General features: G+C 35.1%; 1 long non-coding RNA gene across 1 annotated transcript; it reads left to right on the top strand.

Moving 5' to 3' along the window:
• Positions 1–7,628: 7,628 nt before the first annotated feature.
• LOC126695140 (uncharacterized) lies at positions 7,629–9,774 on the top strand. The gene is made up of 2 exons (XR_007645975.1): positions 7,629–7,994; positions 9,316–9,774. It is a non-coding gene; the product is annotated as an uncharacterized LOC126695140 (long non-coding RNA).
• Positions 9,775–12,279: the final 2,505 nt, after the last annotated feature.

Below are 12,279 nucleotides of genomic sequence, written 5' to 3' on the forward strand. Positions count from 1 at the left end.
ATGTACTATACTATATTGCTTTATTTTAGTAAACTGTCAAAACAAAATAACACTTGACTTCTATTTCTCTCTCTCTCTTAGCTTTCAAGCCATTGTTGATAGCAACTTCTATTCCTAACAATATCACTCTCTCTTTTATGATTCTTGATATTTAAGTTGTCCAAAGTCATGCCTCCCAATTTATGAGATTGCTAATTAAAAAGAAAACAACTCTTTGCATGAGGGTAATATTGTTCAAGTTGTTGGTTATTGAAATTCTTAATAAAAGAAGGCTGCTTGGGTTTTGAAAAAGGTTTTCAAATTGGTTTACAGTGAGTGAATAGTTTTGTATTATTGAAATAATTTGATTGTCTATTTAATTGTAGATTTTTTTTCCTGTATGTTTGTTTAATGATCTATATTTTTCCCTTATGTATCATATAATATTATATATTGTGGTACATGTTATATACCCAATAGTTTTCTCGTGCATTGCACGAGTGAGTGATTAGTTAGAATAAGACTCTTTCATGTTCAATTTTTATGCTACCAAAAATAACTCTATAAAATATTTGAAAGTGACTTAATAAAATGCAAAGTAATGAGTATATAAAAGTAAATTTCATACTTGAAAACCCACGACACAATAATATGGGAAGCACATGCAAAGATTTATTTCAATTTCCTTTTATTTCTTTTAAGCCATTAGTTGTATTTTTATTTGTGAGCAAGACTTAGGTACAGTACTTAGGTGCTGTTCCTTAGGTTCCCCTTTTAAGATTCTGCTATATGGATTTTTTCTCATGGGATGGAAGTGTATTTTTTAATTAAGTAGCCACATGACTGAATCTTAAGAGGAAAACTTAAGGAATAACACCTAAGGTACTATAACTAAGTTCTTTTCCTTTTATTTTAGCCCTAGTATTTAATAATAGGGTATTTTGTAATAAGTCATTAGAATTTCCTATGAAAGAAAAACTTTACGATGAATATTTGTCAATACTTTAGGACAAAAATCCCTACCCAAATCACATTATAGTAATTTTCAAGATCAAAACATAAGGCAATGGAGCAACACATTAATTGCACCATTTAAAGAAAATAGAATGAATGTTCTAAGCCCACTCCAAAGTAGTCTACCATGGAGCCAACCTCGAAAGATATAATGAAAGTTGTTCAACACTAAGGGTATATTTGGTAACTGTTTTTTCTCCTTATTTTTTATTTTCAAAAACAATTTTCTATTTTTGAGACTAAAAAACTTGTTTGGTAACCCAAAATAGACAGAAAACAAAAACTATTCTCAAAACTCAATTTGTGAATGAAATTGAAAACATGCAAAATGCAATTTTCAATGTCTAGTTTTCAGTTTCCGCTACATGCTTCCTCTCCCTCATGTGAGGGAGAGGAAGCAAGCAACGGAAACAGGGTAGATTTTCTCCTATCATAGAGCCTACTGAACAATCCTTTATACTAATCCAGTAATACTAGGAACACATAAAGTCTCATAACTTTTGCCACAACTCGCCAAGTGGTGAGTTGTGAGTGATGGAGGTGTGGACCCATCATTTTACGTTCACCATTCACAACTTATCACATGACGAATTTTGGCAAAAGTTGTGGGACTTTATGTGTCCATAGCATTTTCCCTTTATACTCAATGTAGGGCAGACTTGACAAGAGAGTAAAACATTATAGGGTGCAAATGACATGAAAATAGCATTTAATGAGTGTACTTCTGATCAGCCCTTTATGGAGCATAAGATTAGACCATTTAAAGCAGTGGACCAGACTAATACAATGGTGCTTTCTGTAGCTCAAGAAAAGATTGTCTCATTTGTAACCCTAATTCCACGCTTCGATTTTGTAATTCTAAATGGATTTAATGATGTGATGGAATACAAGGCTTTTTTTGTTCTAGTGTACACCAAAGTGATTGAAGAATTGGTGCTAGTATCCTGTATCAGAATTCTAATCTTTACCCACTTCAAAACTCAAGGTCACAGTGTCAAGCATTCTCCAACTAAGGGAGAATGATGTAGGAAGGGCAAACAAAGATTTATTTTACCTTTGTCTTATTTCCTTTTAGCCATCAATTGTATTTTTATTCTAGGCCATAGTTTTTAATTTGGCTAATTAGTATTTTCTCTTAAAGTCTATGTTTTTTTTTTTTTTTTTTTTGGGTAATAAGTCATTAGGGTTTCCTTTGACAATTAGAATTAGGGTTTAGTACTGTTGACACCCTATTTTGCAACCCGCATTTAACCTCACATGGAGGTAAAATGGTAATTTCACCTTGGAAATAGGCATCTTAATTCTGGCCATTAGATTCTTAATCTCATTTCATCAAAATGATCTTCATGTTGTAACGATCAAATTGACTGGTCATAAGCCCTAATCGAACCATCAGATTGAAAGTTATCAACAAATCAAGTTTTAATAGCCGAGATGCACTATCACAAATTGAGTATGATTATATGTGATTATGAACAATTGATTCCAATTGGTTATAATTATAATCAATTTGAGATTAATGACGTGTCATAATTTGATTGGCTAGGACTACATCTTATGGTAAGGTTGCACATATTTAATTAATTAAATAGTCAAACATTAATTATTTAATGAGAAATCTTACTCATTGAATAGGGTCTAGGTTAATTGGAAACTAATTTGGGATCTATTAATGTTAATTGTGCTAAAATTATTTTCTAGCAAATGACTTCTGCTCACCATTCCGGGGCTTCAATTTGAGCATAAGAACGAGACAATTCCTATTCGAATTGAATAAGATATGATTTTTTGAATTTGTTTCTGCAGGCTGTTACAATAACTACGAGAAAACCGAATTTTGTTTGCTCTTCACTCCCACCAATCTCTACATTTAATGCACCAACTTTCTCCAAAGTCTAAAATAGGGTCTAGGTTCATGATTCTTTTTTATCATTTGTCAACCCTTATTAAATGATCTTCCATTCATATTTTTGCCACTACTGCTATATATACCCCTCCTCTCCTCCATTCCAAACATACAAAAAGCCCCCATCTCTTCTCCTCACTTGAGTTCTAGTGAAGTAGAGTAGTCTTGTCATATCTTAGTCTTCCTGAGACTCAAGGTATTGGTGAGACTCACTCTCCCTCTCCTAGTTCTTCTTTTCTACTCCACCCATAGGAGCTCCATCAAGAGTCTCCTCCTCCACCGTGTGAATCTTACATGCAAGTATAATCTCTTTCCCTAACTTGTTTTTTTATATTATTATGATGAGATTAAGATGCATGCTAGTGTTTATTTAAATTCCTTAAATATGTTTTTTAATCCAAATGCAATGCTTAATAAATTGAATTAGTGTGTATCACATGCACACATATCAAATTCAACATACAAATTGATTGATAATATATTGGATGATATGATATGAATGTCGGCCACCATAGTCTAGAAGACCGATTTCACCGGGTAAGATGAGTGCCTAACACCTTCCCCATCTTCTAACATAGCCTCAGAGTTTAGATCAAGGGTTGATAGATCAATGCTTATCAATGTAATTTTCAATTTCTAGATTGTAACGAGGAAACAAAGTCATGTACTTTATCTTAGATTGTATCTAGGACCAAAACCATGTAATTTCTTATGATCAATGTAAAGTCATTTGCAAATCAATAAAATGAGGAATTTTTCAATTTTGGTTTTCTTATTTATTCCAATAATTAAATAAGTGACAACTCCATTGTATAACCCTTAATCTAAAGGGGAAAATATAGTTGATCAAACATTTATTTTGAGAGACAATAACACAACTCACCCCATTCACGTAGGTTTGGCCCAACACCAAAAAACAAGGCCGCGGGCGCAATCTCTCACAAGTACTCCTATATAAGTCAAATATTGTACTCCTAGTTGGCTCTAAGCATGCCTACTTGCTAATTCCTAGATTCTATCTATTTTTTTCCATTAACACTAAAACCCTTCAGGAATCCTGTAAAACTCTATTATAATTTTACCAAACCCTTTAAAGCTCATTTATAACTTTACCAAACGAACTCTTTAAATGAGACCCAAGCCCACATTAGACCTTATATCTCAAGATATCAAAGAAGGTCCACAATTGTTTATAAACAGAAGAAAGAGTACACTTCTAACGAATGTGGGACTCACAACAAAGACAAGTAAAAATTCTAAATTCCACGAATGGTAGAATTTCATGTGTTTGATTCTTTCCATAAAAATTAAACTTTAATTATTTTATAAGGAAAGAAAAAAAAAAAAAAAAAACAACATGTGTCATTGCTATGTTGCCATTAGTGGAGCATAGGAAGCAAAAATGTGACAAAATTTTTATTCCTAGACAACCAATTTTTTGGAACACACGAACCAACATTTACTTCATTCTCCACCAAGTAAATAAAGTTTCAATGACGCCCAAAAGGTGGAGTTGAGGTAAACTTGTTGTAAAATTGTTATCCCCATAGCACTACTCATTTATTCTCATTTTTTGGTGTCCAATATAATAATGGTGAGGATAGTCGTTTGCAAGCCACATGTTGGAGAGTAGGTTGTAAAAAGGACCAAAATGACTACAAACTCAAACTAAGAGGTACCAAAAGGTATTTTTGCATTGTTTTTACTTCTTTTCTCTATCTTCCTGGATGAATACTAGTCAGTTTTTCATGTATTAGAGCATTAGCATTGGTTGTGCTAAAACACCCAAAATCATATTTTAGCACCCCAAAGAGCAAAAACACACCTACATCAAGTGTACTAAAACTTACAAAAAAATAAATAAATAAATAAAACATTTGTGCTACAGTGACCTGCTGCCTCTCTCTCTCAAACCTTGCCACCAATGCCTTTGAGGTGGAGATTGGGGTGGATCATGATGGAGATTGGCGTGCAATGGTTGTTCAAATTGGCATGCATTTATGGTGGTTGTTCATATCGGCATTGAGCTCGGTTGGTGGCAATTTGTTACAATTGGCATTCAATGGTTGTTAAAATAAGCATGCGTTTGTGGCATTTGTTGAGATTGGTTGCTAGCGATTTGTTCTAATTTGGGTCACAGTGAATGTTTTTGTCATGGTTGGTTGCTGGGTTTGGGTCGTAGTGGTTTTGGTTGGTGTTGGTTGATCTCACCGTGGGTGGCGGTCGGCTAGCTATTGTTGCTTGTGTTTGGTGTGGGTTTGTTTTGGATTGTGGTTGTGGCGATGGTTGTTGGGGGTAACTTACTGCTGGTTTTCTTTTTCTTTTTTTGGTGAAAACCGTTGAAATGATTTACATTATTTTATGGGACCTGTGTTAAAATAGGAAATAGGATGTAGGGTAAATTGTGAATTGTATGCTAAAATAGATAAAATATATTTTTAGGGTGCTAGATTAAATTTTATTTTTAGCACCTCACGTGCAAATGCTGGCGAGCTGAGGGATGAGGGAGGCCGGCGAGCTGAGGGATGAGGGAGGCCGGTGAGCTGGAGAGAAAAAAAATTTTTTGAGGAAGAAAGAAGAATGAAGAGAAGTCGGAGAGAGAGAGAGAGAGAGAGAGGACTATTTTAATCAAAGAGGAGAGAGAGAGATGTAATAAAAAACTATTTTTTTTTTTAGCTTTGAGCTACAGTGCACATCTATTTTTAGATGTGCACTGTAGCCATTCATCTAAAATTTTTAACTATGGCTCCACTGCTGCAGGGGTTTTTTTGTGTTTGTGGAGCTAAATTTTAGCAATATAGCATTATAGCTACACTGCTGTGAATGCTCTTAGGGAGGCTAGCTATTTGAGAGAGCACTAGGCTAGCAAATGTTCTTAGGGAGGCTAGCTTTTTTTCTTTTTCTTTTTTTTTCTTTTTTTTTTTTAAGTAAAGAGTAATACTTATTAAAACACACACAAAAATAATAACATTAGTGTTTTAAACCGGATTTATAATATATTACATTATAATATAGGGAGGCTAGCTATTTGAGAAAGCATTAGGCCACTAGTTGTCTATGTTGGGAACTTGGGCTAGCTACTACAACGCCAATAGGATAAAGAAAAATATGACCTTCAGGCTTCTCAGAACGTCTTCGGTCCTATTTATTTCTCGCAATTAAGTCTAAAGTCGTAATTATTTTTCATAAAAATTTTGAGGTGGTGATATTTCTCGCAACTAAATCTAGAGTCACAATTATTTTTCATAAAATTTTTAAGGTGGTGAGGTGTTAATGATAATTAATAAAATAATGTTAATGATGAATCCAGATAAAAGTTAATAACAACTTGACAACTCGAAAGTTGTAAAATTTGTTAGTAAAAAATATTAGGCTAAAATCCAAAACTAGCCCTTTAAGTTTCAAAAAATTTATTTATTTATTTTAGTCCTCTAGGTTTTAGTTTTGTCATTTCAGTCCTCTAAATTTCAAATATTGTCAATCTAGTCCTCCGTTAGGCTTCCGTTAATTGTTGCTATTTACTTTGACCAAAACGACGCCATTTGGGGCTCTCTTTTTTCATAATTAAAAATAATAATAAAAAATAAAAAATAAAAACTCTTACTACCAAAAAAAAAAAAAAAAAACAAAAACAAAAACAAACAAACAAATAGAAACTAAGGGTACGTTGTTTGTTTTGGCTTCAAACCACTTCCGGAAATGCTTTTCCGTAAACGTGTGTGTTTGGTAGTTACTGAAAATTGGGTCAAACTGAAATTGTTTTCTGCGTTCACCGTAAAATAAGAGCTCCCGGGCGTAAAAGCATTTCCGTTTTTATTTTACCTTTAAATCACTTCCGAAACTCACAGACGTGCAAAGAGAGAAAAAGAGAGAGAAGGACTCATAGACTCGCAAAACGGCAGAGAGAGAGAGAAAGAAGAGAGAGTAGGGAGAGTGAGCAGCGGCCCAACCCCAGATGCAGTGGCAAGATCGTGCCCCAACCCTAGACGCAGCAGCGAGATTGCGCCGTCGAGTTCGTGTCGCCGAGTTCGCAGTTCGCGCTGCAATCTCTCTCTTTCTTGATCTCCCTCTCCTTTTGAACCGGGTCTGATCGTCGATGATCTGCTTGATTGCCGATCACTCTCTCGCCGATCTACTTTCTCGCCAATCACTCTTTCGCTAATCTGCTTGATCTCTTTGATCTATGATTTTTTTGTTGTTGTTGTGGTGGTATGGGTGGTGGCGTTTTGGTGGTTTCTGTGTTGTGTGGTGGTGGGTTTTATGTGGATAGTGGTGGATTTTCTGTGGGCGGTTGTGGATTTTTTTATATAAAATTTGTTTGGTAGCTGAGAAAATGGCTGAGAAAGTGTAAAAAATTTGTAGGAAAATAGCATTTACAGAATATTACCAAACACTGAAAATTGTTTTCTAATATAATTTTTAAAATGCAACCAAACATTAGAAAACATATTCCTTTCCCGAAAATATTTTCACCTGAAAATATTTTACACCCGAAAAATATTTTACACTAAAACAAACACAGCCTTATATTTGGAAATTTTTTGTTATAAAATTTGGTTGGGAGCTGAGAAAATGGCTAGGAAAATGTGAAAACTTTGTAGGAAAATAGCATTATCAGAATGTTACCAAACATCAGAAATTGTTTTCTGGACTATTTTTCATTGTAGAACCAAACACCCGGATTTCATTTTCCTTACAGGAATTCATTTTCCCCCACATTCATTTTACACTCAAAATTTGATTTACATCGAACCAAACGCAACCTAAGGGGAACGACGTCGTTCCCTTGCAACTGAAAACAAAATAAAAAACCCTACCCCCATCGATACCCTAGCCTCACCGATTTCTGAGAAAAAAATTAAGGGGCTGAGGAAATTGACTGAGGGAGAAAGAAAGAGGGGGAAAGAGAAAGAAAGTGAGGCTCACTTCACTGCCCCATCAAGTATGAGGTGAGTCCTCATGAGCGCACCTGTCTCCACCATGCTCAGATCCAAATACAATGTTCGATCCATGCCCGTGCAAAAAGACGATGAGGTCCAAGTTGTTTGTGGCACCTTCAAGGGTTGCGAGGGCAAGGTTGTCTAGGTCTACCGTCGTAAGTGGTCATCCACATTGAGCGTCGATTAAAATCAGTCCTGGATTCTTCTTTATCGTTTGTACTTCTTGCTTTCCATTTTTGAGTTTAACACTTTACATTCGGATCATATATTATTGGCTTTTTTGACTATCTATCTTTTTGGAGTGACAAAGCAGAAATGATAAATGACCTGTGGTTTAGTTGCAGTGACCGAATATAGTGGCATTGTTTTTGTTTTTGTTACTATGTCTAATAGTTTGCTTAAATTCATAATTTTCACCCACAAAATGAAAATTTTATCATATTTTTTGTTTGGAATGTTCTAGTGAATATTGCTTGATTTATCATTAGTGGCATTATACCCGAATTGTTTTTGGATGCTCAATATTAAGCAAAGGACTTATATGACTCAATTTTCTCCTTCACTCTCTCTTTCCCCCTCTTTCTTTTTCCCTTAGTCAATCCCTCAACTCTTTAATTTTTTTTTTCTCAAAAATCGATGAGGCTAGGGTATTAATGGGGGTGGGGTTTTTTGTTTTGTTTTTAGTTGCAGGGGAACAGCATCGTTCCCCTTAGTTTCTGTGGTGTTTTTTTATTTTTATTTTTTGTTGTAATAACAATTTTTCATTTTTTTTAATTACGAAAAAAGAGCTCAAAACGGCATCATTTTGGTCAGAGTAAACGATAACAATTAACAGAAACCTAACGGAGGACTAGATTGACAAAATCTGAAACTTAGAAGACTAAAATAACAAATCTAAAACTTAGAGGACTGAAATGATAAAAGTTGAAACTTAAGAGGGTCCGTTTTGGATTTTAGCCAAAATATTACGTATGCTATGAGTATAAAGCTAGGGGCAAAAGAGTAATCTCAATGTATACCTATATATATCAATAATATGTTATATGTTAGTGTATACCTATATATATCATCCAGAGTAGTTTCTATTCCTGAGGAAGAGTATCACCGCCTCTTGTCTATGCATTCTAACTCTGCTGGGTTTGGTTCTATAGCTACCTTGGCTCACCAAGGTACTTCCATTGCTTGTCTTGCAACTCAGGAACCTTGGGTCATTGACCCAGGTACTATTGATCATATGACAATTACCTCAGGTTTACTCTCTAATCTTGAGCACTCTAGTAGTCTTCCCAATGTTACTATGGCAGATGGCTCATCCACTACAGTTTCTGGTTTGGGCATTGCCAATCTCAGTCCTAATCTTTCTCTCTCTTCTTCTTATATATTCCCGATTTTCCTTTTAATCTTTTGTTGATTAGTAAGCTTACTAAACTTTTGAATTGTGCTGCCATTTTTTTATCCACTCATTGTATCTTTCAGATCTCAAGACAAGGAAGATTCTTAGTGGAGGGCATGAAGCCGATGGACTTTATTCCTGGATCAGCGTGGTTCTTCCAATTTAGTGGCTTCTTACTGTCTATCACCTCTTTAGCATCATTGTCGCATTGGCCATCCATCTCTCAAGAATTTGAAGTTGTTAATCCCGTGGTGTCATTAAATTGAGTCATTACAATGTGAAGCATGTCGTTTGGTTAAACACCATAAGGTGCCATTTGTGTCTAGGTGTGAGAGTCGTGTTAGTAGTCCATTTCATTTAGTTCATTATGATATTTGAGGTCCAATAAACACTCCCTCATTATTGGAATTTAGATATTTTGTCACTTTTGTTGATTATTCTAGGGTCACCTATCTTTATCTTATGAAAGAAAGGTCTGAATTGTACTCAATTTTCAAATCATTTTTTATGGAAATAAAGACTCAATTTAATGCTTCACTTCATATTTTTCGATCTGATAATGCTCGTGAATAGTTTCATACATCTTGTCTCAATTCTTGATGACCATGGTATAATTCACTAATCTTCATGCCCCCATACTCCACAACAAAATGGGGTTGTTGAATGCAAAATGCGTCATTTGTTAGAGGTCACTCGTGCCTTATTGTTTCATAAGCATGTTCCCAAATCACATTGGAGTGATGTTGTTCTAATTGCATGCCAACTAATCAATCACATGCCATCCACTATTCTAGGTGGTCAGATCCCTTATATTGTGCTTTCTCCTAATTCACATTTATTTCACCTACCTCCTAAGATCTTTGGTTGTGTGTGCTCTATTCATATCTTAAGTCCAGGGAGTGATAAACTTGATCCTAGATTAATTAAATGTGTTTTTCTTAGGTATTCTCGTACTCAGAAGGGATACTAATGTTATTCACCTACTCTTCGTTGTCGTTTCACTAGTGCTGATGTCACATTTGATGAGTCTTAATAGTGGCAGTTCTTTTCTTTTTCTTCCTCGCTTACTGCCTGTATCTCTTGCTGAATCTCCTTCTTAGAAACCACTCCAGGTGTATCGTTGTCGGCAAAAACCTCCAACAAAGACTTTTCCCCGCCTAGTGACCTGCCTCATGATCCCAACTCTCTTCCAATTGCTTTGCACAAAAATTGTACCTCTCATCTTGTCTCTCAATTTTTCTTTTATGGTCATTTGTCTTCATCTCTCCATGCTTTTACCACGTCCTTGAATTCTATTGTTGTTCCTAAGTCTGTCTAGGAGGCTATGTCCATCCCTAGTAGAAAGTCTGCTATAGAGGCAGAAATGTCTACTTTGTCTGAAAATGTTACTTGGTCTTTGGTTACTCATCCTCCAAGGAAAAACTATTGTTGGCTGTCGTTGGGTGTATACTGTGAGTACTTGCCTGATGGTTCTATTGCGTGTTTGAAGGCTCGCTTGGTTGCCAAAAGGTATACCCAAACATATGGTATTGACTATGCAGAGACATTCTCACCTGTTGCTAAAATATCTTCTGTTAGGATTTTGATCTCCTTGACTGCTAATTTTGGCTAGCCAATATTTCAGTTAGACGTTAAAAATGTCTTCTTGAATGGTGATTTGAAGGAAGAGGTGTATATCGAGCAACCACTTGGTTTTGTTGCTTAGGGGGAGTCTGGAAAAGTGTGTAGGTTGAATAAGGTCATCTATGATCTTAAACAGTCTACCAAAGCTTGGTTTGGTAAATTCAATAAAGCAATATTAAAGTTTGGATAGCAGTGTTGCCATTCTGATCACTCTGTGTTTTCTCATACCTTTGAAAGAAAAAAGATTTTACTGATATTATATATTGATGATATTAAAATCAATGGTTGACAAGAAAGGTATTGATGATTTGAAGAGATACCTACAAAACTCCTTTCAAACTAAAGATCTGGAAAACTTCATTATTTCATGGATATTGAGGTAGAACGATCTAAAGAAGGTATTAGTCTATCACAAAGAAAGTATGTGTTGTATATTTTGGATGAAACTGGTTTGTTAGGATCTAAACCAATGGAGACTCCTATGGATCTAGTGTAAGTTTGGATCCACGTCTGAGTTTTACTTTTGTGTTTTGCGTTTTGCCTTTTTTTTTTTTTTTTTTTTTTTTTTTTCTACACGCGTTTCAGGGGACAAGCGCAACAGTAAAGTACTGTTCAGTACTATTTGGCCCTGTTTTTTTTACTTTTCTGTCAATCAGTGGGTCCGTGCACTATTCATGGACCCACAAATTTCATTTTTTATCAATTTTTTCATTAAAAATTGGTCCCACAGCACTATTCACACATTTAAAAATTATTTTGCTACAGTGTTTTCAGTTTTCAGTTTTCAGTTTCAGCAAAATAAGTTCTATCCAAACACACCCCTAATGTCAAATTGTATGAAGATTAGGGAAAGCTGTAATCTAATCCTGAGAGATATAGTCATTTGGTTGGTAAACTAAACTATCTCACCATTACTTGTCTAGATATATCATTTGCAATCAATTTTTTAAGCCAATATATGAAAGATCCTCGCTTTCCACATTGGGATGCAGTTATTCATCTAGATCGTGGTCTTTTGTATAAAATTAATGGTCATCTACAGGTAGAAGCCTATATTGATGCTGATTAAGCAGGATCACCATCAAATAGAAAATACACTGCTAGGTATTGCACTTTTCTGGGAGGAAACCTAATTACTTGAAAAAGAAAGAAACAAACTGTTGTTACCAGATCTATTGCAGAGGCTGAGTATAAAGCCATGACACACACATCATGTGAGCTTATGTGGATTAAGCATTTACTTGAGGAATTAAAATTTGTTGTGAAGATGCCTATGACTATGCATTGTGATCGTCAAGCAGCAATTCACATTGCCTCCAATCTTGTGTTCCATGAGAGAACCAAGCATAAAAAAGTAAATTGTCATATTACTGAGGAGAAGGTAGAAGATGGTGTAATTGCTACTCCATATGTTTCTACAAAAG

This window comes from Quercus robur, chromosome 8 (genome assembly GCF_932294415.1).
Source record: "Quercus robur chromosome 8, dhQueRobu3.1, whole genome shotgun sequence".
Taxonomy (NCBI): Eukaryota; Viridiplantae; Streptophyta; class Magnoliopsida; order Fagales; family Fagaceae; genus Quercus; species Quercus robur.